The following is a 25622-nucleotide window of genomic DNA, read 5'->3' on the forward strand; positions in this document are numbered from 1 at the left end:
GAGCCGGTGACAGGCCCATGAGAGGCTGCTCACTCACGCACACTCTCTGGGTCTGTCCCTGTGTACCCTGCCCACCACACATGTGTCCTCCTTCCCTGCCCACTGGTCCGTGAAGGGTCAGCCTAGTGCATGGGTGCAGGCCAGACTGATGGCCAGGAGGATGGCAGGCCACCAGGCCAATGTCTACCCCGGCGCCTCTCCTGACCGCACCTCCACAACAGAGAGCAACAATTTGGGGACATATTTTCCCTAAAACTCAAAAGACACCAAGGTGTAATGATGAAAAACGTAGAGGATGGAGTCTCGTGAGTGTATTGCCTTGGGATGGTCTCCATACCTCAGTTTCTCAAACATAAAATGGGAGCAGTATGAGTACCTACCTTGGATGGTTAAGGGTCAGAAGACTTAATATATGTAAAGACCCCAGTTAATGGATCTAAGGTCCTTTATAAGTGTTAGTTGCTGTTATTATTTTTATTGCTAGCAGCCAATAATAACCTTGCAAAGTTGGGGATTAGCTGGTGGGAAGAAGCACCCCCCATCCTCAGGAACGCAGGAAATCAGGAGCATTGTGGGTTCCCTGTGATCTGCAGCTGCTGGCATGACCACCATTGTGTCTTCCAGCCCAGGACCCAAAGCAAATTCCACCCCAGCTCATGTGGTCAGCAGCAGCATAGATTCTGGCCTCTCTTCCCCCACCCCACTTCCTCCCCATTCTGGTGCCCCACACAAGACTCATCAGAGTAAACACCAATATGTACTTGTGGGAGGAAGGGAGGGAGGGAGGGAGGGAGGGAGGGAAGGAGGGAGGGAGAGAGGAAGGAAGGAAGGAAGGAAGGAAGGAAGGAAGGAAGGAAGGAAGGAAGGAAGGAAGGAAAGGAGGGAGGGAGGAAGGGAGGGAAGGAGGAAGGGAGGAAGGAAGGAAGGGAGGAAGGAAGGTAGGTAGTGACTCCAGGGTAGTGGGTTTTCAAATTCCAGAATGCCCAAGGATCACCTGGGGCTCCTACCAAAAATAGAGTCCTTGGCACCCATGGAGAGTTTCATGCTGTGGAACTAGGGTGGGGCTCAGGAATGGTCCTTTCTCACAGTGCCCCAGGTGCAGATGGTCCTTAGGCCAGGGTGTGGGAAAGCTAGTCCTAGGAAGGAAACCGTTCTGCAGGAAGGCAGAATTCCCCCCCCCCCAAAATTTGGAGGCCCTCTCCCACTGAGCAGAGGAGGGAGGCCCATGCTGGTGTTGGTCTCCTTTATGAGTTTTTTGATTTGGGAAGCAAATCAAGTGCCTCCCAGGGGCAAGGGGCTTGTGCTGGAGAGCTGCAGAAACACCGGTGAGCCCCAAGGATGATAGTTGAGGGGTCAGGATAAGGTAACAGCATGAAGGGGACACCAGGCTGGGTGGGAGATTGTCTCCTCATCTCATTGCCTGTGTGCTGGTTCCAGACATACCCCCGCCTGGATGAGGTGGGGAGCAAGGAGCCAGGAGCTAGCCTGCAGTCACGGCCAGACGGGAAATTCCTGCAGTGACACTGAAAGGCCATCCTCCAGGGTGTTGGTCCATCCCAGGTTCATGCTGGGTGCTAGGCCACCAGCCTCAGACCCTGAGGCCCTCTCCAGCCTTCAAAGATGGCCCCAGCCAGCTCTTCCTCCTCACCCAATCCCCTGGGAGCAGGAGGCTGGAGGGCAGAGCTGCTGAGCCTTGGGTGTCTGAGCTGGGCTCTGGAACCTGAAGTCTGGGGCCAATTGCCTGTGGCAGCATCCTACGAGATTTCCAGGGGCATGCTCTCCTGGGGCAGGTCCCCAAGTATGAACCGCAGGATGAGAAAGGAAACCCAGAATGTGAAACTACAGGTAGGCGATGTGTGTAAAGGTGGGGGCAGGAGGCAGAAACTTCTGGAAGGCCTGGAGCACTTAGCGTAGCTTTATAGGATTCCCACTGCCAGCAAAGATGTGCTTTGAGGGCTTTTTTAGAAAGGTTGACAAATGGGTTTCCTCTCACATGCCAACTGTGATTGATTGGTAATGGCTGCCTGAAGAGGACCCGTGAAGCCAAGCAGGCTCAGTGCGGTACTCAATTGGTAGAGCCTGTTACTGATGTGGAAAGAGAGAGGGCAGCACGTGCAGCAAATAGTTGCCATCCTTGCCAAGATAGCACTTGGACCTCGCTTATAGGGTGGCCTTGATGGTCCTTTAACTCCTTCATGGGTGTTTGTCGCCACAAAACCCGCAGCCCCACCCAAATGCTTTTCAGGCAGCTGGAGGAAAACATTTCCCTTTTCCTTCCCTCCCGATCCTGCTGCCCACCTGCCTGTTCCTGCCCGCCCTTCTCTGGCCCTGGGATGGCATGGTCCTCCTGCAACCTGGCCTCACTGTGAACCTAAAGCAGGCAGACCAGCAGAAGGGCGAAGTCCCCCAGGGGAGCAGGAGACTGAAAGCTAGGATGTGGCCTCAATTCTACTTCATTTGACCACCATAGACACTGCTGCAAAGCACATTGTCTACCAAGGATCTGGCCTCACACACATGCCTTTCCAGTGATGTTAAGTCTCGGCCCTTCCCTGGGAGGCTCAGCCAGTGTCTGTTTGGCTTGAAGCAGGAAGAAGGAATGCCCCCCAAGGGCATCTTCACATGGACTGCCCCAAGTTGGCCCTGAGTACCCTGTGGGAGCCTGCTTCAGCCCTCAATACTAGGGAGCTATTTTCATTGGAGAGGAAAAACGAGGGTCTTGGTGGCTCCTAGAGCCAGGTGTGAGTCTCGACAGCCATGGAGGGTGACCCAGTCTCTGGGCACCTCCAGAGCCTGGGAAGGGGGTGGCTTTGTCTGTATGTGGGTGGACACAAGTCTGAGCCCATGAGTGATCCATGGCATGCGGTTAACCTGCTGGGCTCCTTGAGGCCCCCATCCCCTCTGGGCTGTTTATCAGCCCTGCAGCTGGGGGGATTTATGTCTGCACACCAGCGCTTTCACCATTACTAATGACCCCTTTGTTTTGCCAAGAACAAAGAGGCCTTCAGAGGTAAGTTATGGCTCCATTGCCATCAATTTGTTCTCAGCCTCTTGTGGCCAAACTGAGACTGAAGAATGACAAGGTTCTTTTCCACAGAGGACCTGGCACGGGCCCCATCTGCTTCCTCAGCCTGTGCCTGGCCTGCCACTCACCAAGGGCATCACTTCCTTCAGGACCCGAACAAAATGGGGCTCCCATCCCCAAAGGCCAGCCCAGCCCGGGGTCTCAACAGACACCTTCCTTTGCCAGATGGAGACAGTCCTGCTTCAAGGGGCAGCTGTGGCCCTCCCCATACAGAGCACTGGACTTGCAGTCCAGAGTTGTGGGTTCAAGGCCCAGCTCTGCCACCTGCAGCAGTGTGTCAGAGAAAGGCGTTTGACCCCTCTTAACCCCATAATCTTTAACCATGGTACAGGGTTAATAATCCCTATGGCAGATAAAATGGTGCCAGAGAGACTCTAAAGGGCCATAAAGTATTAAGCATTATTAATTATCAAGGAAAGATCAGGCCCAGGGGTCCTAGGAACTTTATTCACTCATTTCTTCCTTCATCCATTTAAGCAGGGAAGTGGTTGAGAGGGCAGGTTCTGTGGCTGCTGTCCAGGGTGCTGACCGCTAGCTGTGCTGGCCAGTTCGGTTGCCCTGTGGCTACTGAGCTCTTGATATGTGGCTAGTCTGTAAGATAACCCAGGGGATTTTGAAGACTTATTATGCAAAACAGGTTATAAAGCATCTCATTAATAATGTCTTATATTGATGACATGTCGAAGTCATTTTAGATAGACTGAGTGAAATACAACATATTATTAAAGTTAATTTCATCTATTTTTTAATGTTGAATGTTTTTAATGTTTAATGGCTACTAGAGAATTTAAAATACCACATGTGGCTCACATCCTATTTCTGTGGGCAGCTCTATTCCAGAGTCAGACCACCTTGCTCACCTGCTACCACTGACTGTGTAACCTGCATCAGTTTTTCAGTCTGTGAAATGGAAAGTAGGAGTAGCCTGAGCCTCATAGAGAAGCTATGCACATACAGAGAGCAAAGACACATAAGTATGTAGAAGAGTGTCTGATTTTATAGTAAGTGCTCAACAAATGTGCGCTCTTGGCACCCACCCGCATTGGATCAAGGGTTTTCTCTAAGCCAAGAGCTGTGCTAATGTCCTGAGAATGTGTGGGACTGGAGGTACTGTCTCAGCCTCTGGAACCTGTAGGGTAGGTGGGGAAGCAGACTGAGATACGTGGGCTGTGTCGGTAGCTATTGACATGGAGTGATGGCTCCCTGGAAGGTCCATTAGCCTGTTCTCTCTACTTCTCTGTATGTTTGAAAATATCTGTAATAGGAAGTGAGGAAGAATCCATGGGAGGGGCCACCTCCCCCAGCCGTTGCTGGGGTGAGGATACTCACCGAGAAGAGATCATCTAAGCTGCCCCCCGACTGATGAGCAGGAACTACCCGGGAACTGTGGAGTTAGGGTGTCACAGGCAGAGAGCACAGTGTTTACCAGGATCCCAGAGCAGGAGAGAGTGCGGTACATTTGTGGAACTGCAGTAATCCAGCACGGCTGAGCGCAGCCTGCAAGGGAGACCTTGGGGAGGGGAGGCCACAGAGGGAGGCAGGGCCCAGCCATGCAGGGTGTGGAATGCCCAGCTCAGGAGAATGCCAGGCCTTGCTCCTGAGGGTGGTAGCAAGCCAGTTCTAGGGGTGGGTGGGTGGCGGGGCGGGGGGTGGTGGGAGATGTTGTTGAGGTGTGTTGTGTGAAGCTCCAGTGGTCAGACTGGAGCCAGTGGGCTGGAGGAGGGCAGGCAGAACAAGCAGGCCCAAGGGGAGGCTGCCGTGGTGTCCCCCAACTGGCTGTCACATTGGGAAGCCGAGATAGCAGAGCCAAAGGAGGATGAGGAGGCCGAGGTGACAGGAGGTGACTGATGGGGCAGGTGGCACAGGACCCGCCCACCGCCTGAGACACCTCTCGAGCCCCCTTGAGCAGGGAAATTGCTTACTTTAACATCTGACTATTGTTTGTTCCAGAGAGGAACCCTGTTTTCCTAAGTACCCTTGAGTGGGTGACTGAAACTCTCAAAGGACCAGTTTCCCCAGCTTTTAATGGGGCCAGTCATATCTTTCTCGCAGAGTTGTGAAAATAAGCATAAGTGAGGCCACTGTCTAAAATGGGCAGCGTTTGGTGAGTGTTGCATAGGTCAGTTGCATGGTAGGCCCTCAAAAGAGGCCAACCATTTATTTCCCTCCTCCCTCAGGGAAGCAGGATGTGGCAGAGGCACACAGGTGTCATGCTGCCCAAAGCCCACATTCCTAGCCAAGGCCACTCTCACATGCTAGCAAGCTGGGCTCCCCCAGTGGCCAGGAGCCCAGGTTGAAGGCTTCCATCAGTCATCCCCAAGGGCACTGAGGATTCTGTCCTGCCGTCACCTTTCTGCAAATACCCAGAGTTTTTGTGGTTTCTCCATCCCCTGATGTAGGGAGCCCATCTACAAGAGGCTGTAGAGCAGCGGTTTTCAAAGTGAAGTGGGGGCCGTGGACCAGCAGCAGCAGCCCCTGAACTCTTGTTGGACATGGGAGCTCTCAGGCCCCACCCTGGAACTACTGAATCAGATGCCCAGGGCAGGGGGCTTAAGGAGCCCTCCAGGTGGTTCTGACGCCATCTGAATCCTTATTGGAAGCGTTTTCATTTTCCACACGTGCTAGACTGATGGGTTCTGTCATTTAATTCTCTCCTTCCTGTAACTGATGCTGAACGGACTCCTTTCCAGTGCCTGGGGTGTGAGGGTGTGGTGAACAAACCCTGGACAGCGCTTTCTACCGTGTCCTGCCTTACAGCCTCTATCTCAGCCCAGCCACACCTTCCAGGCTACAGAAGCCCCGCCTCCCTCATCATCCTTGCCTTGCAGGCCATGTCCCTTTTCCCATCACAGCCCTGCTTGCCTGGGCCTTCTGCAGCTCTGGAGTGTTCCCCAGGGTGAGGGGCAGGGAGAGCCATTTATTGGGTGCCTGCCATGTGCCAGGCACTGGCTGGACACATTTATCTCTCACAGCAGTCTGTGAGGGAGACATTATTACTCCATTCTACACACAAGTAAAGTGAGGATCTGCGAGTACATAGACTGGTCAAGGGTCACAGCTACTAAGTGGAAGAACATGAATTTTTTTTAATATTTAAAAAAAGTTTTTTAAATCTTTATTTATTTTTGAGAGCGACAGAGAGAGAGAGAGAGAGAGAGAGAGAGAGAGAGCGCGCGCATGGGAGGAACAGAGAGAGAGGGAGACACAGAATCTGAAGCAGGCTCCAGGCTCCAAGATGTCAGCACAGAGCCCAACGTGGGGGGCTCGAACTCATGAACCATGAGTCCATGACCTGAGCCGAAGTCAGACGCTCAACCAACTGAGCCACCCAGGTGCCACTTTTTAATTTTTTTTATGTTTATTTTTGAGAGAGTGCAAGCAGGGGAGGAGCAGAGAAAGAGGGAGGCACAAAATCGGAAGCCAGCCTCAGCCTCTGAGCTGTCAGTACAGAGCCCGATGCGGGGCTCGAACTCATGAACTATGAGATATGACCTGAGCCAATGTCAGACACTTAACCAACTGAGCCCTCCAGGCTCCCCAGAAGAACATGAATTTGAACCCATGTCCCTTGGGTTCCAGAATACCCCCATTTTTCATGATGACAGTGGTCTTCAAAGTGTGGTCCCCAGACTGGTGGCATCAGCATTAACTTCTAATAATGGGAATTATTAGAAATTCAAAATTTTGCACCCCAGTCTAAGCCTACTGAATTGGAAACTCTGGGGGCAAGGTCAGGTGATGCTGAGGCTGCTGGTCTGGGGACCACACTCTGAGAAGCACTGGTCTAGAAAAGCATGTGTAGTCGATAAGGGCGATATCATCCGCAAGGAGGCAAAAGTGTGTTATGGGGGTGAAAACTTTTTATTTATCAAGCACAGCTGTATATGTGCAGACATATCTGTGGTATTAGAATTTCACGAGGGGAAACAGTTAGGAAAAAATATCTTCAATGGCTGGTAGCAGGGGCAATAACGGAAGGAAGGTTGAGAAACAGTGGCCTGGAATCGAGAATCAGTGAGCAGTGTCAGGGCTGAAACCCCTCACCCCTGCTTGAAAGGCAGCAGCCTCACTTCCAGTCATGTTGGAGACTTGCCCAGGTGTGTTAGTGAAGGACAAAGCCCTCACTTGCCAGTCCTTTGATCTTATGTCAATATTAACAAGTGAGGACGTTCCTTGAAAACACATTGAGTGCTTTGAAATGAAGGCTGCTTGTGTGTGAATGCACGTACTAGTATGGGTGTGCATGTGCGTGTGCGTGTGTGTATGCGTGTGTGTGTGTGTGTGTGTGTGTGTGTAGAGAGAGAGAATAGTCAAATACAGTCAGACTTGCTCAAGCTTACACATATGCCAATAACTGGACTGGGCCCCTGGCCGTGGCCTGGCAGGGGGTAGCTATCACAGGAGACCATATTTTGAAATACATCAAAGCCCTTGTGATTAAGAGGTCTGGTGTTTTTTCTCCCCCACCCCCGAGAAGTGAAAACTTGGGAGAATCAGACCTGCCTTGGACACCTGAATCTCATGCCACAGCCCCTGGCTTGGGGTAGCATAGCAGGTGCCTGGAAGCACGTGAAACTTCAGGACATCTGGCTCGGCACAGGGCGAATGGCCCACCTGGCTGGAGCCAAGAGGTGGCCAGGGAGAAGTGAAGGGAAGATCACAGACAGGTGGGGGTGGGAACAGTTGGTACAGGGCATAGGAGGCAAAATGAGTGGGTTCTTGAGCAAGGCTGGGGGTGGGGAAGGGGAGCAGGGGGCCATCAGAAGATTCATCTTGTCTGGACGGATTGGAACAGGAGGCACGGGAACGAGGAATGATCTGCTAATAGACTGTCACACCAACTGGGTGGCGGGGTGGTCATTGAGGAGATGTACGGGAAGGAAGGCAGCAGGCTCTGGTGATGTACTGAAAATAGATAGCACAAGAGAAGGAGGAGACAAAGAAGCTTCTAATCTCTGAGTAGAGGTTTCTGGGGTCCTGGTGGTGGCCTAGACAGAAAGGGGCATATTCATAAGGAAAGTTGATCTGTTTACACCTGTGATTGCTACCCTAGACGTACATCAGCACACATACCAGAATTTACTGATCGCGTACTGAGGCAGACATCACTAGCTGATTCCAGCACACTTTCCCACCAGCCTAGACAGGCCACCAACCTTACCCAGCCCTCCAGAAGCCACTGACAGTTGGTAGGCACTCTCTCTAGAGCTGGAATGAATGTGTGCAAGGTGTATTCCTTTTGCAGCCCGTGGCTTTTTCAAAACTATCTGGGGACAGTGCCTCGGGCAGGTTTTTTATGTGATTATACAAATACATTGGCACGTTATTTACAGTTCTCCCCCATCACCACACCTAAATGACAGTGATGAACCTCGGGAAAGCCTGTACTTCATTCTCACCTTGATCTTTCTCCTTCCTCTCTTCAGGGGCGTGCTAACCAGCCGGCCTATTCTTGCTCTCAGTGGCTCTCCTGTGCGCCCCTTTGTGATCAACCAGAGAAGTCTTTGCTCTTCCCCCCTCCTTTAAGAAGACCCTATGTGCTCTTTGCCAGGATCAGCAGTTTGCCCCTTGCTTCCCATGGATAACGTTGGTCAGCAGACTTTTGAGAAGTGTCATTGCCACTGGGTCTGAGACCCTCCCTTCCAGCTTCTTCTCTCTCTCACATCCTCTTCATGGGCAGGAGTCTCTGTCCTGTGCTCAGGATACTATAGAACCTCCTACGTGTCCTGTGTACTGTGGGAGCACCCCCCAAGATCTCCCTCTTAGGCCCAACTCGAACCTCTTCTGCTACAGGTCGGGTCCACCTCCCTAGCTGGGCAGGGAATGGACCTCAGCTCAGCTCAGGGAACCACTTCTCTGGGGTCTGGCAGACCAGTCACGGCTGGAGGTTGCTCACAGGGGCTGGAGGTTATCCTAGCTCTTGGCTGGAAGTCGTTTGGCAGGGAGGTTCTAGTCCGGTTTCCCTATGTCAACAAGCATTTGTCTTTTTAACAAAGTTGACCCTTTTCCACTTTTCCTCATCTGTAGGGTAACTGCTTTGTATTGGACTTCCAGGGCTTTGAGACCTCTGGGGGATTATGAAATTAACCACCATTTATTTTGCATTCTCTTTCTGTATTACCTCAAGCACAGGGAACTGATTCAGACATAATTCTTGGATCATGATCAAATTGGTCTATGTTGGCCCTCTTTAGTTTCATTATTAATTTTTATTTTTTTTTAAAAATTTTAATGTTTATTTTTGAGAGACAGAGACAGACAGCGAGCAGGCAAGGGGCAGAGAGAGAGGGAGACACAGAATCCGAAGCAGGCTCCCGGCTCTGAGCTGTCAGCACGGAGCCTGACGTGGGGCTCGAACTCACGAGCTGTGAGATCACGACCTGAGCCAAAATGAGACGTTTAACCGACTGAACCACCCAGACCGCCCCTCATTACTAATTTTTAATGACACTGTGGACACCCGTGAACCCACCAACCAACCCAAGAGCTCGACTGTCACCCATACCTCACATCTGGCTCTGTTCCTCCCCATCCCTATAGCCTTATCTTTGAATCTTGTGTTTTTTTCATTCCCTTGCTTTTAAGAACTATTTTGTCACATATAAATGGATCACATGTTGTTTGGGTTTAGTTGTCTTTGAACCTTACTTAAAAAGTGTCATGTTATGCATGGTCTCCAGGGACTTATGTTTTCTACCCAATATTATGTATCTGAGATTCACTCATATTTTTTTTTCGTGTAGGTATCATTTGCTCATTTTTATTACTGCACATTATTCTATCGTGTGAAAATACCCCAGGCAATCCACGTTCCTATCGATGGGTGCATGCATTGATTGCTGCTATTACAAACCGTGCTGGTACGGACATCTTGTATGTCTGTATGTCACAGAACATGTGTGAGAGTTGCCTGGGGCCAGACATCATCTCTGACCCTCACCATCACTCAAGGATGTGGCTGGCCAGAGCCATTTACAAACAAGGAAAGAGCTCACGTGCTTAGGGTCATGCAGCACGTAAGTGGTGGACGCAGGATTCGTATCTAGATCCTTCTGCTTCCAAAGCCCACATTCTTTCTGCCATCCTTTACTGTTCCACCTGGGAAATGAAGTAATTCCTGTCCACCCACTGGTCTGTGTGTGGACTAGAATCCCAGGATTCGTTCACTCATTCAGTTAACCGTGAATATTGATTGAGTGCCTACCGTGGGCCAGGCTTCATGTTAGACCATGGGGACCAATGGCGAAGTGAAAGCCACTGTCACTGCCCCCGTGGAGCTCATGTTCCACTGGGAAGGAGGGGAACTAAATAAGTCTGCAGAGGCGGTGTCTGGTGGCTGTGGGGAGCACTGGGGAGGAAATACCAGGTGAGGAGAAGGGAGAGGGACCGTCTGGAAGGGGGTCAGGAGGGCTGGGCTAGGCAGGTTGTGCTTGACTCAGTACCCGCCCTACCCCACCCCCTCCCCACCCACCCACCCCCCCAGGCTGTGGGCATTGGAGGAGACTTTGCCCCTCCCCTCAGAAAAGGTCTCAAATACCTTTTGGGGGCTTTGAACCTGAGATGAGCCCTCTAAGCAGCTCAGATTCCCAGCTCCCTTTTTCATCTCACTCCCTGGATGACTGCTCAGCTTTCAAGGCAGCCCCCAGCCAGGGCTAATCTGAAATAAAAGTTTTTATTTATCTAGCTTGATACCTGGTGCAAGGTTAAATCATACAAGAGAAAAAGCAATAAAAGAGAAAGATTAAGCGAAAGGCGCCGTCTTAGGCATGCCCTTTTGCAATATGGTTACAAAGATATTAAGCCTGAAGTCGCCCAACAACCCCACGCTGCGGTTCCCAGTCTCTCTGGGCTCAGCTCGGCAGGCGGGGCGGAAGGAGGAGGAGCGGACAGGGTGGGGGGCGCAGGAGGGGGCCGCCCTGGGGCTCCCCGACTGGGTAAGTTAGCAGATGGAGTTCTAGGAGCTCAGCCCATCACCATCTCCTACCCCCACACAGCTCTGATTCATGACTTCCCGGGGGAACAGAACCATTGCATCTGCCCCTTCGTTCCTGTCAGCATATCCATGTCTTCAGTGTTTTAACTTCGTGCCGGCTACGGGCAGGGCACCCCAGGGAGAGAGGGTCTTAGACCCGGTGCTCCTCCCGGCCAGCCTGGGCTCCAGGGGCAGGTGACCCCGAGCAGGTCGCTTCTCCTGCTTGTGCCTCGGTCTCCTCATCTGTAAAACGGGAAGGTTAACGGGGTGAACATTAGCCAAAACATTATCGTCTGATGACAGGCACAGACAGGAAAAGATACTAGCGTTGCTCAGCATGTAGGTGGGAAGGGAGTCTCTAAAAATACAAAAGTCATTGGCTCGTGCCTGTCTCCCCTGCCTGCAAAACCTAACACTTCAGCTCTCTGTAAAATCCCCAAGTGTCGCAGGGGCCCCTGGGGGTGGGGGGGGGTGGAGGGGAGAGGGAGAGGGAGGCAGTTCCCATGTGCTATATGATTGACCTGGTCTTTTGCCCCTGACCCCTTTCGGGTATCCCCTGCACCAAGATGGAGGTGGGTGACTCACCAGGGCCCCTGCTGGCAGCGCCTTCCACAGCCGTTGGAATGGCCCAGTTTCCCTTAGACGCGCCATGACCCGGAACCAAAATGGATCGTGGGCAGAGACGGGCTGCTTCTCCTCCCCTAGTGCAGCTGTGCTCGGGATGTGGGCCCCATGGCACCCCTGCTTGAGTCCCTGTGCACTGCCTGCCCCACCCCTGTAAACAGCTCCTCCAACTCCAGCCTGCGGTCCTCCTCTCTGTAGGGCCCAGACAGGGACAGGGGGACACCACGCCACCCTCCCCACTCCCGTCCCTCCCACAGAACCGTGTTTTAAAGCAATTTAAAACAAGAAAGGGAAGGGAAGGGACCTTTCTTTTAGCCAGAATGTCAGCCACTGAAAGCCCACCCACCAGGTCACTTGGACATGTCCAGTTTGGGCCCCAGGGAGAACCCAACTGCACAAGCGATTCATCAGGAAAGTGTAAAGCAGAGCGTATATAACAGATACCTCAGGAGGTCAGAAAAGGGTTTGCTCTCTGAGAAGACAGCTGTCTTGCGATGATTTGGGGACCGTGAGGAAGGGAACTGTCACCAGCCAGGGCAGGGAGGGTGTGAGCACACAGGCAGGGGACTTCCTCTTCCGCCCTAACACCCTCTTACGGCACTGGGACTCACACTGGAGAGCTCTGAATACCAGGCTAAGGAGCAGCCATGATCAGTAATAATAGCTAGCAGTTCGTGAATGCTTAGGAAGTAACCCACATGCTTCGTCGGCATCCACTCTTTTAGTCCTGCCAGGAACCCCAGGAGGTGGGTACTCACTATCGTTGTCGTCCCCTTTTACGGATGAGGAAACTGAGGCCCGGTTGCCCAAGGTCACATGGCCGGTGGGAGGAAGAGCAGGCTGGCTCCACAACCTGTACCTCTCCAGGAGCCCTGGCCTCACTGCCCCCTGCCCGTTCTGAGCACCTGTTGGGGCTGCCGAGGTTTGAGAACCACCAGACCTACCTCTGGGCTCAGCCGTCTCGCTGTGCCCCGCGGCCTCTCTGCCTCTCCACCTCTCTGTCAAGTGCTCCGCCCGAGTCAATTAACTAGCTGCCCCATTCAAATATTTGACCAATGTCCTGGAAACAGAGATTTCAGGGCAGATACTTTCAGACATTGATTGAAGTGAACAAACACTCTGGCACAGAATGAATTTATTGTTCTCACGGTCTCCTGCCGCGCTGTGCTCCATCCCGGCCCCCCACCCCAGAAGGCGCTGCTTTCGTGGGGGGAAAGCGAGGTGGAATCAGGCTGCCTCAGTTTTCCAGCTCACGCCCCTCCCGCCCGCTCCTGCTGGAGGTGCAGGAAGATACCCCACTTTGAGGGACCACATCAACGAGGCGCTTTTGAATCAGTGCAAATACAGGCTGAAGGGCACTTCACAACAGCGTCCGGCATAGCAAGGGTTATTTTAAAGGTGCCAGTGGCTGATTTTTCTTCATAAGGATGGCGGGGGTCTTTAGTTCCACGAGAGCAATTTAGGTGAGACTTAAGGGAGCGTTTTGCGAATGAGGACTTGAGGTCCTGGGGTTTTGTTGGTCCTCTAGAAGTCTGCAGGGACGGGAGAGTTGCCCGCTCATGACCCAGCAGATGCTTAGCAAAGTCTTGAGCTAACCCTCCCTGCTTGGCCGTCCTGGGGAGACAGGCTCTAGAATGGAAGCTGGAAATGGAAAACCCTTCCATCGGGAAGCTTTGAGGAGTTGTGGGGAGGTGACTTATGAGAAGTCGATCATCCGTCCACAGAGCACCCACTGAGCAGCAAGTGTTGTCAGTGAGTCCTTAGAAAGATCCGAGGAGGGTGGGCAGTGCTAGGGGGCTGAGGCTGGGGCGAGGGCAGCGGCTTCCCCCACATGCTGATCCCCCAGAGAGGTGATTTTAAGTGGTGCACGGGTGGGGCGTGAAATGACATCGAATCACACAGCGAAGCGGTTATCCCTCTTCTCAGTTCTCTCTCAGAATGTCTGTTTCTGTCAGTTCTGTCCAGGACAAAGTCCAGTTGGGTGCTCACACCTTTAACACCTCTCTCCTTTGGCTTCTCTTCCCATTTAAGGAGAGCTGGCTGGAGCCATCAGATGTCAAGCTGATGCAGCTAAAATCTACCCACGTAGGCTCATTTTATCCATTTTACAATCAGTCCCCATTATGGTCAGTGAACTGGTTCTCCGTCTGTGAAACTCCTAAATACATTCTGTTGGAATGAGTTGTCGAAGAAAAGAATCAGATTAAAGAAAATAGTAAATAATAATAATGCAAGTTGCAGGCAGATATGGCAAAAATTGGGAGGGTGGCATCCAAATGGTTGAGGCTTAGGCATTTTGACGGGCAGGAGTCCTGAGCTGGCCCTTTCCCCAGCTGTAGAGTCGGGGGGTGGGATGGTGGAGGCTCTGAGAGTCACATCAATACACGCAAAGTGCTCAGAACAGCGCCTGGTGGGCAAGAGTTCAGGACGTGCCAGCATTCTGTTGGGTAGGATCGCGTAATGAAGCCACCTTGGAAATGGGGGAGTGCTAGCACCCACAAGGCGGTATCACTGGGACAGAGGGTGAGTGGCTTAGATGGGGAGGGAGGCATCCTGGGAAGGGGGTCTGACCAGAGCAGAGGCTTAGAGAGAGGACTATTCATGAAGAGTCTACAGGGCAACCGACTAGCCAGGCTGCAGAATAGGGAAGATGATTTGAAGGGTCTTGAGGGCCAAGCAGAGGGGCGTGGAGTGTTCCTTTCAGGGCATCTGTGGTTCCGGGAATCTGAGAGCACTTAGGAAGCTTCAGGAAAGGGGCCTCCCGCAGGAACCCCGGGCAGACCCTCCTCAGAGTGGGGCCTTCTGGGAGGAGGAACTGAGGCAGGAAGCTTGAGTACGCTCTCCTTTCTTACAGAGTTTCCCATGGCTACCGTAATAAACCACTACAAAGTGTGGCTTAAAGCAACAGAAATTTATTCTTTTATGGCCCTGCAGACTGGAAGTCCAAAATCAGTCTTACAAGACTAAAATCAAAGTGTCAGCAAGGCTGGATCCTTCTGGGGAGCCCAAGAAGGATCCATTTCTTGCCCACCCCAGCAGCTGGTGGCTGCCAGCCTTCCTTCATCGGCCCGTGGCTGCACCCCTCCAATCTCTTTTCCCCTGGCCACGTAGCCTTCTCGTCTGTAGCCTCATCTCCCTCTGCCTCCCTCTTCAAGGCCCCTTGTGGTGACAGGTAGAGCCCAGAAGGTAATCTCTCCATCTCATGATGCTTAACTGAAAAACATATGCATGTAAAGTCACATTCAGAGGTTCCAGGGATCAGGAGCTGGCTTTGATGGCCATTATTCAGCCCACCTCTGCATCTTTTCCCCACCCTAGTTATTGCCCCGCTCATCTCTCTCTATCCCACTGGCTCCCTCATGATCCCACCTGGTCCGTGATGACCATACCACCCCCTCTCCATCATGGCTGCCCCTGGACTGTCCTTCTGGCTTCCGTCTCAGCTGTCAACCAGCTTCATATTCTAGTTTTCTAATTCCAGACTTCCTGCAGGGGGTCCGGTTGGCCAGTTCATCATCACCAGCAGTGTCCACGAGCCACAGGGAGCTGGCAGCCTGAGGCGGTGTCACCTGAGGCAGCTGGTACAGAAGAGGGCAACGGGGCCATGAGCAGGGCGGGCCCTAATCCTTCCAGGACATCTTAAACGATAGACAGATAGGCCAATGGGACAGAATGCAGCTGTTAGAACTAGACCCACATATAAACACGGGAAGTTGATATATGGGAAAGGTGGTGCCGCAAATCAACGGGGAAGAGAGGACTTGTTTAGTAGCCGGTGTTGGGGAAACTAGCTCACGATGTGGAGAAAAATAAAGCAAGAGCCCCACCATCCACCGTATACCAAAGCGGACCTCAGACGGATGAAAGACGTCAACACGAACAGTAAAATACAAAACTCATAAAAGGAAATGTCGGGGTATATCTTCATGACCTTGTGCTTGGAAAGGACTCAGCGCCCAAAGAGCACGCGCCGGAGATGAGAAACGGATCTACATCAGAGGATTTCCAATTCAGTGGGAATTATATAGACGAAGGGAACAACAGACGACCTGTAGGGAGAAGACTTTTGCAGCAATTGTAACCAACAAGGGTCTGTAGGCTATAGGAGGAAGCCCTGTAAATCAGTAGGGAAAAGTTGAGAAATTCTATGGAAAAGTAGGCAAAGTGCATTCACCAGGATGGGAGAGCCCGCCGACTAGGGAGCCCCAGGACAGAGGTGCTGAAGCTGAGTAGAAATCAGGGCATTGCAATGGCGCCTGCGATGACCAACCTCTTCACACCCCCCAATGTGGGCACCTGGGCCACGTGCCCCCCCACTGCCTGTTTCATGTGATCTCAGAGCTAAGAATGGATTCCAAAGAGTCATTTTGCAGTTGATGTCGTGCTAGTAAATCCTATCTTTGAACTCCGCTTACCTGCAATAGTATCTCCTGCCCCCGAAATTCCGTTCTCCTCACTCGTAGACCTGTATTACAAAAAAACTGTGCTCAATTATTGTTGCATTTTGAATTTCACCAAAAACGTTGTGGCAATTTGTTTTCTCTCTTGTTAGATAGGGACCAACATAATGTCCTCAATTTTGCCTCAAGACCTGCAAACTCTAGAGAATTTACTATGGCCTTTTACAGAAAATGTTTGCCAACCCCTACACCAGTACTCTATATCAGACGCCACAAACTAGGAGGTTAAATCACATGAAATCACTATTTTTGCAGGTCAAAAATGGTGGAATGTCGGCAATTTCACATGGCTCGGCTCAATAGATGTGCAGACAGCAGAAGAGATAAATCTTTACAACCTAGTGTGGAGTGGTAAAAGAAATAGAAAGGAATCGCCTAATACCACATATGTAAGGTTAAAAAGCCAATAGCAACCGTGGATATTTAACAAGAATACGCACATGTGCAGGGACATTTTAGCAAAGCACTGGAACTAGGACTTTGACTTTGGGACAAGGAGGTGGCAGAAGAAGGGCTAAAGAGGAAAACCCAGCTGTGATAACACTTATCTCCATTTATTGGGTAATGGCCACGTGTCCTGCTTTAAGCAGCTTACCTGGGTTCATTCATTCGCTCCTTATAGCACCCCGGCGAAGAAGGTACTATTGTCCCGTCACAGATGAGGAGCACAGAGCTCAGAGAGGTTAAGTAATTTGTCCAAGGCTGCTCAGCTTGTCAACATTGGAGCCAGGACTGGACACAGGCAGTTGGGGCTCCCATTTTGGAGATCAGATCTGAAGTCAGGAAAGCTAGTGAAACCCAGAGGGATGTAGGTGCACCCAACAGATCTGGCTCCACCCTTGTCCCTCAAACCCAAGCTGTTCTGTCCCTTCTCACTTCTGCACAATTCAGAGCACACCCACCTTAGCAGCTGGCCATGCTACAGGCAAAGAGCCAAAGAGTTAGGAGGTATGGACACTGTCCCTACCTTGACCCCACCTTGGGTGATGGGATGTGCCGCCCACAGGATGAAATAACCGACCACATGCTCCCTGAGAAATGGCTCTGGCTTTGGTGTGCTGAGGCAGCAACTTTGGATCTGCTCAAATCCTGGTCTGAGCCAGGTCTGAGCTCAAATCCTGGCTACCAGTGCAACAGCCTGTGGGACCTCGACAAATCACTTCTGTAAATTGAGGTTAAAATACGTGCTGCAGAGGGAACAGTGCTTAGCACAACGCCTGGCATATAGTTAATGCTTAGTACGTTACTATTATTCCCAAGTTCATTGACTTCACCTAGGGGAAGCGACCATTTCCCATTGCATGTTCTTGACAGAAGGACGGTCAAGAAGAGTGGGCAGGGGCCTATCTACCAAAGAAGCCTGTCCCTCCCTTATTCATCTGTCTACATCCTTCCCTTGCTTTGAACCTGGTCTTCCCGCCCACTGCCTCCAGAAGCCCTCCCTGACCACCCAGCTTTCACGGTCTGGTTAGTTGACGGAAGCAGGTTGGTCATCGGATGTGCACGCTCTCCAACCAGCTCACCTTCCATTTTCTCTCTGACCTGTCACCTCCCGCTGCATACACAGCCCCATGCCACCTCTGGGCTATGACTACCTGCTGGGCTCAGGAGTTCCCAAGGCTCTGCCTCCTTTGCCTCATTCTCTCCCTCCCCATCATGGGGATCGTGGAATCCTCTGGAATTCACATGTCCATCAGGCCCCCAGGATGTGAGCCGCTGAGGCTGAGGCCTGTTTGGGCCCCAGCCACATTGCCCTGAGAACCCAGAAAGAGGCCAGGCTTTCCGGAGGGGCTCATGTGGACTGGGCAGCTACAGGGGACGTCACCTAAGTTATCCGTCCTCAGGATGACACTGCAAGGGACGGCTGCCTTCCCACTTTACCTCTGAGAATATGGAAGCCCACCCAGTGCGGCCTGCCCGGGAGTACCCAGGTCGTGTGTGGCATGGCCAGCACTTGGCCCCCAGCCATCGGCATCCCACACCCAGGACCTCTGTCACTCCCCAGCCACCTCTGCCCAGAGGGGACCATCTAACACGCACGTTTCTACTGTGATATTCACTCCCCTCCCTGTTTCTCCAGGGAACCGAAGGCTGCACCAACCGTCTCTCCTCCGTGGCCCTTGTGACTCAGAACAGCTAACTGGGGCTTGGCTAACTGTGAGCTGGCTCCAGGCAGCCCTCCTGCGGTTAGCCCCGATTTTCCTTGGTTCCGAGAGTGGTGCCTTCTGTTTGGCTCCACTCCGGGGCAGGGGAAGATTTGCACACAACGTGGGCTCCGCAGGGAGAAGGCACTGGCCTAGAAGGACAGCAGAAAACAGAAAGCTGCCATGAGCCCACTTCTCTTGGAGCTGTAGTTGGGATGCCAGTGGAGTCCCACCCAAGGATGTCACACGAGTCCCTCTACAGAGGCAGCATCTTACGCTTACAAGAACTACTGCTGCCCCCGTGTCACAGATCAGAAAGGTTGTGTAACATGTAGGGCCGAGCCAGGTCAAGAAGTGGCAGGTCTGTGTGAGTCTGGAGTCCGCGTGCTTTCCACGAGGCCACCAGCCTCACTGGATTGTCGCGACGATGCCCGTTATGTACAGACCCTACCTCCACTGTTCCCTTTTCACAGGTGGGTAAACCGAGACTCAGGGAGCTCCAGGAACTCCAGGTTGTATGGTCAGGCGAAATGGTAGATACTGAACTGGCTCCTGATCCAGTCATTATTCTGTCCACTGCATACAGAACTTCTTCACCCATACCCAGGTCTGGGCAGCAGAAGCGTAACGAGGTAGGGTCGTCCTGGGAGGCCTGGTGGGTAGAGGGGTCAAGGAGGGCCAAGTTGCAGAAAGTGCTGGAAGCTAGGCAGACTTGACGGGTGGGGCAGGAGGGCCTATTTAGGGTCTGGCAGGACAAGTGAAGTGTCTTATAGTGTCTGTCTGCGCCGCCCAACCCAGGCCCAGTGCTCCCTCCCCTGCAGGGTGGGGACATCCGGGGCCGCTGAGGTCAGGTCTTTGTTTGAAGGACAGATAATTAATCCCACAAAGTAATCCCCGAAACACTCCGGCAGATTTATGGAGATCGCCTCTGTCCCAGGAACTCTGCCTTCCCATCTTTCATTTCCTAGGCAAAGCAAGTGACTTGTTATATCACGGGCCCCACGCCAGTAGGAATTTCATTTAGGGGAGTTCTCCAGGTGGAGGGAGATTGATAACCCAGGCTGAGGACCCGCGGTGGCGCTGGGGTCAGGCAGGGAGGGGAGCAGAACAGGAACCATGCTACCTCCTGTCCCCTTGCCCGCCGGCGTCCTTCTCCCAACACTGGGGGCCCAGTTTCGTGGGGCTCGCCTGCCACAGGCCACAGGCACCCAGGTAGCATTCCGTCTGACCCTTCCGAGTCACAAATGGGCAAAGCAGGGCCCAGAGCAGGGAGGGAAGGGCCTATGTCCCAGGCCAGCTCTTTCAGCCGCTCTGTCCCACCCTTCCCCACGGTTACCTCTCCCCCAGCCCCACTCCCTGCTCTGCCGGGAAGCCACCCCAGAGGCAGGAGTCAGAGTTCAGCACTGGTGGGGGCTCCTCAAAGCTCCCCAGTGGGAGTCCTTGGAACCTGACTCCCAAGGGGGCTTTTATGGTGGGGAAGGGGGGGGGGGTTGTTGACAGCTCCCCTACCATGCAAAGAGGGGAAGGGGGGACATGGTCCTGGAGGTCATGGTCGTTGCTTCTGGCCTAATGGCTCTGCCTTGAACTTGCTGGGCCATCTGGGAAGCTTGTCCCTCTTTATAACACAGACTTTGAGCTAAGGTGATTACTCACAAATGTTTATCAGGCACCTCTCCTCTGCCAGCCTCTGGGGATATAATGCGAACGAGATAGATAATGCGTGAGATAATTTTAGGGAGTTGACAGGTACTCGCAAGCAAATAAAACACTGGTGGGTTGGGGACAGATTGGTGAGTGACTGAGCTGGGACGACTTGGCTGGCGTGGCTGAGGAAAGCCTCCTGGATATGGTGACATTTGAGACGGGCCTGAGCAACGGTGGAGGAGGCAGCCATGTAGAGCTGAGGGGGAAAAGAGTTCGAGGCAGAGGAAACAGCACATGCAAAGGCCCTGAGGTAAGAGTGAGCTGGTGTGTCTTAAGAAACAGGAAACCAGAGAGGTGTGGTGGGGAATAGAAGGTCAGGTATAGGAAATTCAGAGAGCTGGACGGGGATGGATCATTTAGGGTCTTACAGACCAGGATGAGGAGGTGAGATTTTATCCCACTTGCACTAGGAAGACATTGCAGTGCAGTAACTTGATCTGTGGTCAGGCCTTTAAAAGATCAGAGAAAGGTGGAGCCTGGGCTGGAGAGGGTCAAGAAGAGAAAGCAGGGAGGCCAGCTGGAAGGCCACTGGGGTGATGAGGTGAGAGAGAATCTGGAGTGCTTGTGCCAGCTGTCCCAGGCTCTGTCCCTTTGTCCGTCCAGCCACTCGCAACCCTTCCTCACCACCCCCAGCTTCTCTGGCAGCTCAAGACAGAGCTCTGTGGTGGGCCAGCCTTAAGCTGTTCCTCCTGCGTACCCTGCCTCATCCACACCCCCACTTGATCTCACCCCGCCCTCGAGGGCAGGGGGCCAGGCCGTGGGCACCCCAGAAGTGAAGGGAGAGCTGGGTCACCACCAGGAGAGAGCCGGGGATGGCGTGGCAGCATGCAGGACCGTCCTCGCCAACTTGGCACCCCCTTGTTCGACAGGCACCGAGCCTGGTGGGACTGGCTCCTTCCTGAGGCTCACATCCGGCACTGGATAATTAAAGCCATAAGTCACCTTCCATCAGGGGAGCTGCAGGCTGGGGCTCACAGCTGGCACGGCTCGGGGCTTAGTGCTGGGAGGGAGAGTGGGCAGGACATCTGGGCAGAGGTTGGGGGGCTGAAGATCAGAGACTACCGTCCCTTCTGGCTTTGACTGAGGTGGTGTTTGGGCTCTCAGACGCTGCTCGGTGCCAGGGACGGTGCCAGGAGCTCCCTCCACAGACGAAGGACTTAGTTCCTCTTTCCCGTGGGCTCTAAGTCTCAAGCTTGCAAACACCCCCCCAAAATGCCATCTGCCTGCAGGGAGATTCTATGCTCCTCTTCCCCCTCCAGAAGTGTCTGTTCACAGAGCTTGGATTGGGGGCGCCGAAGGGTGTCCGTCCCCTTAGCCGTGCCGGGGAGCTTCCCAGAGAAACTGCCCCCGCCCCCCGCCGCCAAGGGAGTAGGTCTGTAGCCCAGATCAGCCCCTGTCACTGAGAGGACCCCAGCCGCATATCCCGAGGGTGGCCCCGTGAGAAGGACCCTGCCTCCTGACCCGTGACTCTCTTTCTCAAAACCGTGCCTGGTCAGGGTCTTTGCCGAGATTTTGGTTGCTGACCCTCCTTGGCCAAAAAAGGCAAGGACGTCTCTCTTTCTCCTGTTTCCTGCTTGCTCAGCAGAAGTTCCTGCCTGCGCGAGCCAAGGGGACGGGAACATCTCGGGACACCCCTCCCCGTCCAGCTGGGCTCACTCGTCAAGCATGCTGAACACCCACTCGGTGTGGGGTGCTGGGCCTGGCCCCGGGGACATAACGTGACAAGGAGGACTGACGCTCAGGCTGCCGCCCCACCACAACCCTGTCCGGGACCCCCGGCCTTCGTCAGAGAAGCAGGGCCAGGATCACTGGCAAATGGAAATATCACACTTTTAGAAAAGTACAGAACCTGCTACAACACACCCCCTTGTGTTCACCCACCCAGATGACATTTTGCCTCAGCCGTTTCTCATCTTTTTTGCTCTCGCTTTTGTTCGCGGTTAGGCAATGAAACTTGACGACGTTTCTTGCATGTTTCAGGAATCTCCGAGGCTTGGGCTCTGAGGACCGAGAGCAAAGGGTCAAAGCCTCCAATCCTGATGTGGCCTCAAAATTGGGGTCCCTGCTTGAATGTGGACTGTGTCTCAAGTGACATTAGGAATCATTCATTTTGTTTAGTGTGATAATGACAGGTTCAGTGCCCTAAAGAAGTCCTCGTCAGAGATGTGTAAGGATAACCCTGGAAAATGTTGGCGGGGGTGAGTTTGATGAGTGATTGACGAAATGCTGATGATGGTTGAATCTGGGTGATGGGTGTACAGGGCCTCGTCGTGGTCTTATCTCCACACTTGTGTATGTTCGAAACCGTCCACAGCGAAAGCTTGTTTCTTTTGAAAAGTGTGGTCCCCAAAGCCGCCGGGGGACCCACCACTGGCCTGGGACCCGCATCTGACTGTGGCCCCAGGGAGGCCCCCAGACTTGAACCAGACTTGAGGTTGACCCGTCAGACCCAGCTCTGCCTCTTCCGTGCCATGCGATGTCAGCCAGGTTCCTCCCCATCCCTGACCCTCAGTTCCCCAGGGGAGATGGAGAAGTTTGAACCTGACGGGCTTTTAAGCACTCTTCCGTTTTCCGTCTCTGACGCCGCGCGCATCTAACCTGAGTGCTCAGAGACCCCACCAGAGGGTAAGTGTGGGAACAGCCCTTTTTACACCTTCGGTTACCTCAGCGGGTTTCCCATACCACCCCTCAAGAGAGCTCGTAGAAAAAAGGCCCTATGGCCAAATAAGTCAGAGAGACATTGCATCACAACATCCTGGCCCTGGCAAGTCACAGTGCACGTCGGCACATTAAAGGCTCTGACGAGTCCTGCGGTGAAGATATCTGTTCCGTGTTTCCAAAATGTTTTTGATCTCAGAACTTTTTATTTTATTTTTTTTAATTTTGTTAATGTTTATTTATTTTTGACAGAGAGAGAGAGACAGAGCATGAGGGGGGGAGGGGCAGAGAGAGAAGGAGACAGAATCCGAAGCAGGCTCCAGGCTCTGAGCTGTCAGCACAGAGCCCGACGCAGGGCTCGAACTCACGGACCGCGAGATCATGACCCGAGCCGAAGTCGGACGTTCAACCGACTGAGCCACCCAGGCGCCCCGATCTCAGAACTTTTTAAAAGTTGGCTTTTCCTATATCCCTTGCGTCAGAGTTCCCGGAGATACCCTCTAGGAAAACCTGACCTTCTTGTTTTCAGATCGAGGGCTCCTACCCAAGAGGACAAACTTGCCATCTTTTCTTGGGAACGTCATGATTTCTGACCCATTTTCAGTAGAACACGAGATTTTCTGTTTTCCACACTGATGGGTGGGTTTTGTCCTGAACTAAATTGGCAGTTATTTCCCCTAGTCTTTCCCTGACCAGAAATATCTGCTTTGATGTTACAATCTGAGTCACTGACCAGATGCCGGAAAACCCTCCAACACTGGGAAACTATGCCTGGCACAGTCTGGGGCTTTCCTGCTGAGGCCCTCTAGAAGCAGCGTTTCTAGGGAGGGGTAGGGCTTTGGCATTAAAAGCTGTGGGTTCGGATTTCAGTTCAGCCACTTAGCAGCCACAGGACTGGGGACACATTAGCCTCCCACGTCAGTTAAGTAACCAGTGGGTCCCCACGAGGCTTAAGCAGCATAGGATGTAGCAAGCTCCAATTGTCCTTCTTTCTCCAAAAGAATTTACAGCAACAGCTAATATTTATCGAGTACTTGCTAGGTGCTGGACACCGTGCAGGACTAGAAAGAGGCACTACCAGCTTTGGCGTTGGTGTCGGCTCTGTGAGATAAATATTATCCCTCCCCTTTAAAGCCAAGGGAGCTAAAGCCCAGAGAGGGTAGTTAACTTGCCCATAGTCACACAGCTCGTGAGCAGCGGTGCTGATGTTTTAACGCCGGCCTTAGGCACTACGACAATGTGCCCCTTTCAAAAAGATCAGATCCGGATGAAGACATTAATCCTCTGAGCCTCAAGAACTACACCTGTCTGGTCTTCAGCGTCTCTTGGTCCTAGGATGACCTACGCGGCATGATGTCAGGCCCTGTGCATCCTTGGGGATGCACTCGTAGACAACCATGGAATCTTAAAAGTGAATGAGTCCATGGAGACTTCCAAGTTCCCTGAGGCCCCCAGCCTCTAGCCCCATCCCGTGGGGCCCCCTCTGTGGGCGAGGAGGGTACCGAATGTGCTGGACTCCATCAGCCCCCCCCTCCCCCAACCCCGTCATCTGCTTCAGCCGGGGCGGTTAGCTCAGTTCTTGACTGTTTTATATACTGGGGTTCTCTGCAAAATTGTGTCCGATAAAAGGGTTTGCTACCCAAACAAAGACATTTGAAAAACCACTGCCAAAGGAAAACCCGTCTGTTTTAAACAAGGGAGGACCCTGAAGCCCAGAGAGGTTAAGTAACTTGCTCAGGGTCACCAGCTGTCCTCCTGAGCGGCAGGCAGATCTCTGTCCTGTCTTCAGGACTCAGGACAGGGGCCAGGCTGAGGGGGGGCTTCGCAGCCCCCCAGGGAGCCCCTCAAGGTCAGTCGTCCAGGCCGGTTCTGCCCGCTGGTGGCCAGTTTCTATGAAGATAACTGTGTCTGAGGCTGGCTCCCTGAACCTCGTCCGACCACATCTATTTCTGGGCAGCGGAGCCCTGACGGAGCACAATTTGATTCATAAATTACCCAGCTCAAGGTGTGTGTGATGGGCTCTCCTTCCCAGATTTGAAAGTCATTCAGTCCAGAACTTGCAGTACTTGGGGCTGGAGGGGGGGGAGGGGTGCAGCTGTGGGATTGTCGGGATCAGCAGTCACAGAGGGGAGGTGGCGGGGGAGATGGGAGGACTCGGCGACTCAGGGAGCATTGCTGTGAGCCGGCCTCATGCTCGTGGACTCCTTAAATCCTCCCAGCAACCCCAGCAGGCAAATTCTAGTATCATCTCTGATTGGCAGGTGAAGAAACTGAGGCTCAGGCGGGCGAAGTCATTTGCCCGAAGCCACGTGGCTGTAGTGGAGCTGGGATTCCAACTCAGGGCTCTCTGATGCCGGAGTCTCTCCCACACGATCATGGCGACAGCAAGGCAAGGAACACAGAGCAAGTGACATTTAGAGGACGAGGCTAGACCCTGGGAAATAGGGTAGGAAGGGGAGGTTCGTTCGGGTCGCCAAGGCTCCTGGTTCCGCAGGCTTGGGTGTGCACCTGCAGCTGGTCTGGCTCCACACCCTGCCCCCTTCCCACAGTCTTTGCTGCCTAATGCCATTCAGTTCCGGGCAAAGCTTGGTTCCACCTGCCCCTGGATGCTTGTGTCATCATCCTTGACACCTACCTGACGTAGGCTCGATACATTACCACTTGCAAAGGCTTTTCGGATCCCTTATCTCACTGAACCTCCAAATAGCCCTGCGAACAGGACAGATATTCTCACCCACAATGAGGAAACTGAGGCTCAGAGCGGCCCGCAAGCCCACAGGTATGAATCCAGTCTCCTCACTTCATGTCTTCCACCATTATATGTATGTTTTGTCCTCCTGGAGGTGACCAGTCCTCCTCATTAGAATGTGGGCACCTGGGGGCATTACCCATGTCCCCAACCTGTGCTTGGCACCTAGAGGCTCCAGGTGTGTGTGATGGGCTCTCCTTCCCAGATTTGAAAGTCATTCACTCCA

General features: G+C 53.0%; 1 protein-coding gene across 9 annotated transcripts in view; it reads left to right on the forward strand.

The window, feature by feature from the left end:
- CDH23 (cadherin related 23) overlaps positions 1-25622 on the forward strand; it is a 417627-nt gene that overhangs the window by 193574 nt on the left and 198431 nt on the right. The gene's annotated exons all lie outside the window — the stretch shown is intronic.

Source organism: Felis catus, chromosome D2, assembly GCF_018350175.1.
Source record: "Felis catus isolate Fca126 chromosome D2, F.catus_Fca126_mat1.0, whole genome shotgun sequence".
NCBI lineage: Eukaryota > Metazoa > Chordata > Mammalia > Carnivora > Felidae > Felis > Felis catus.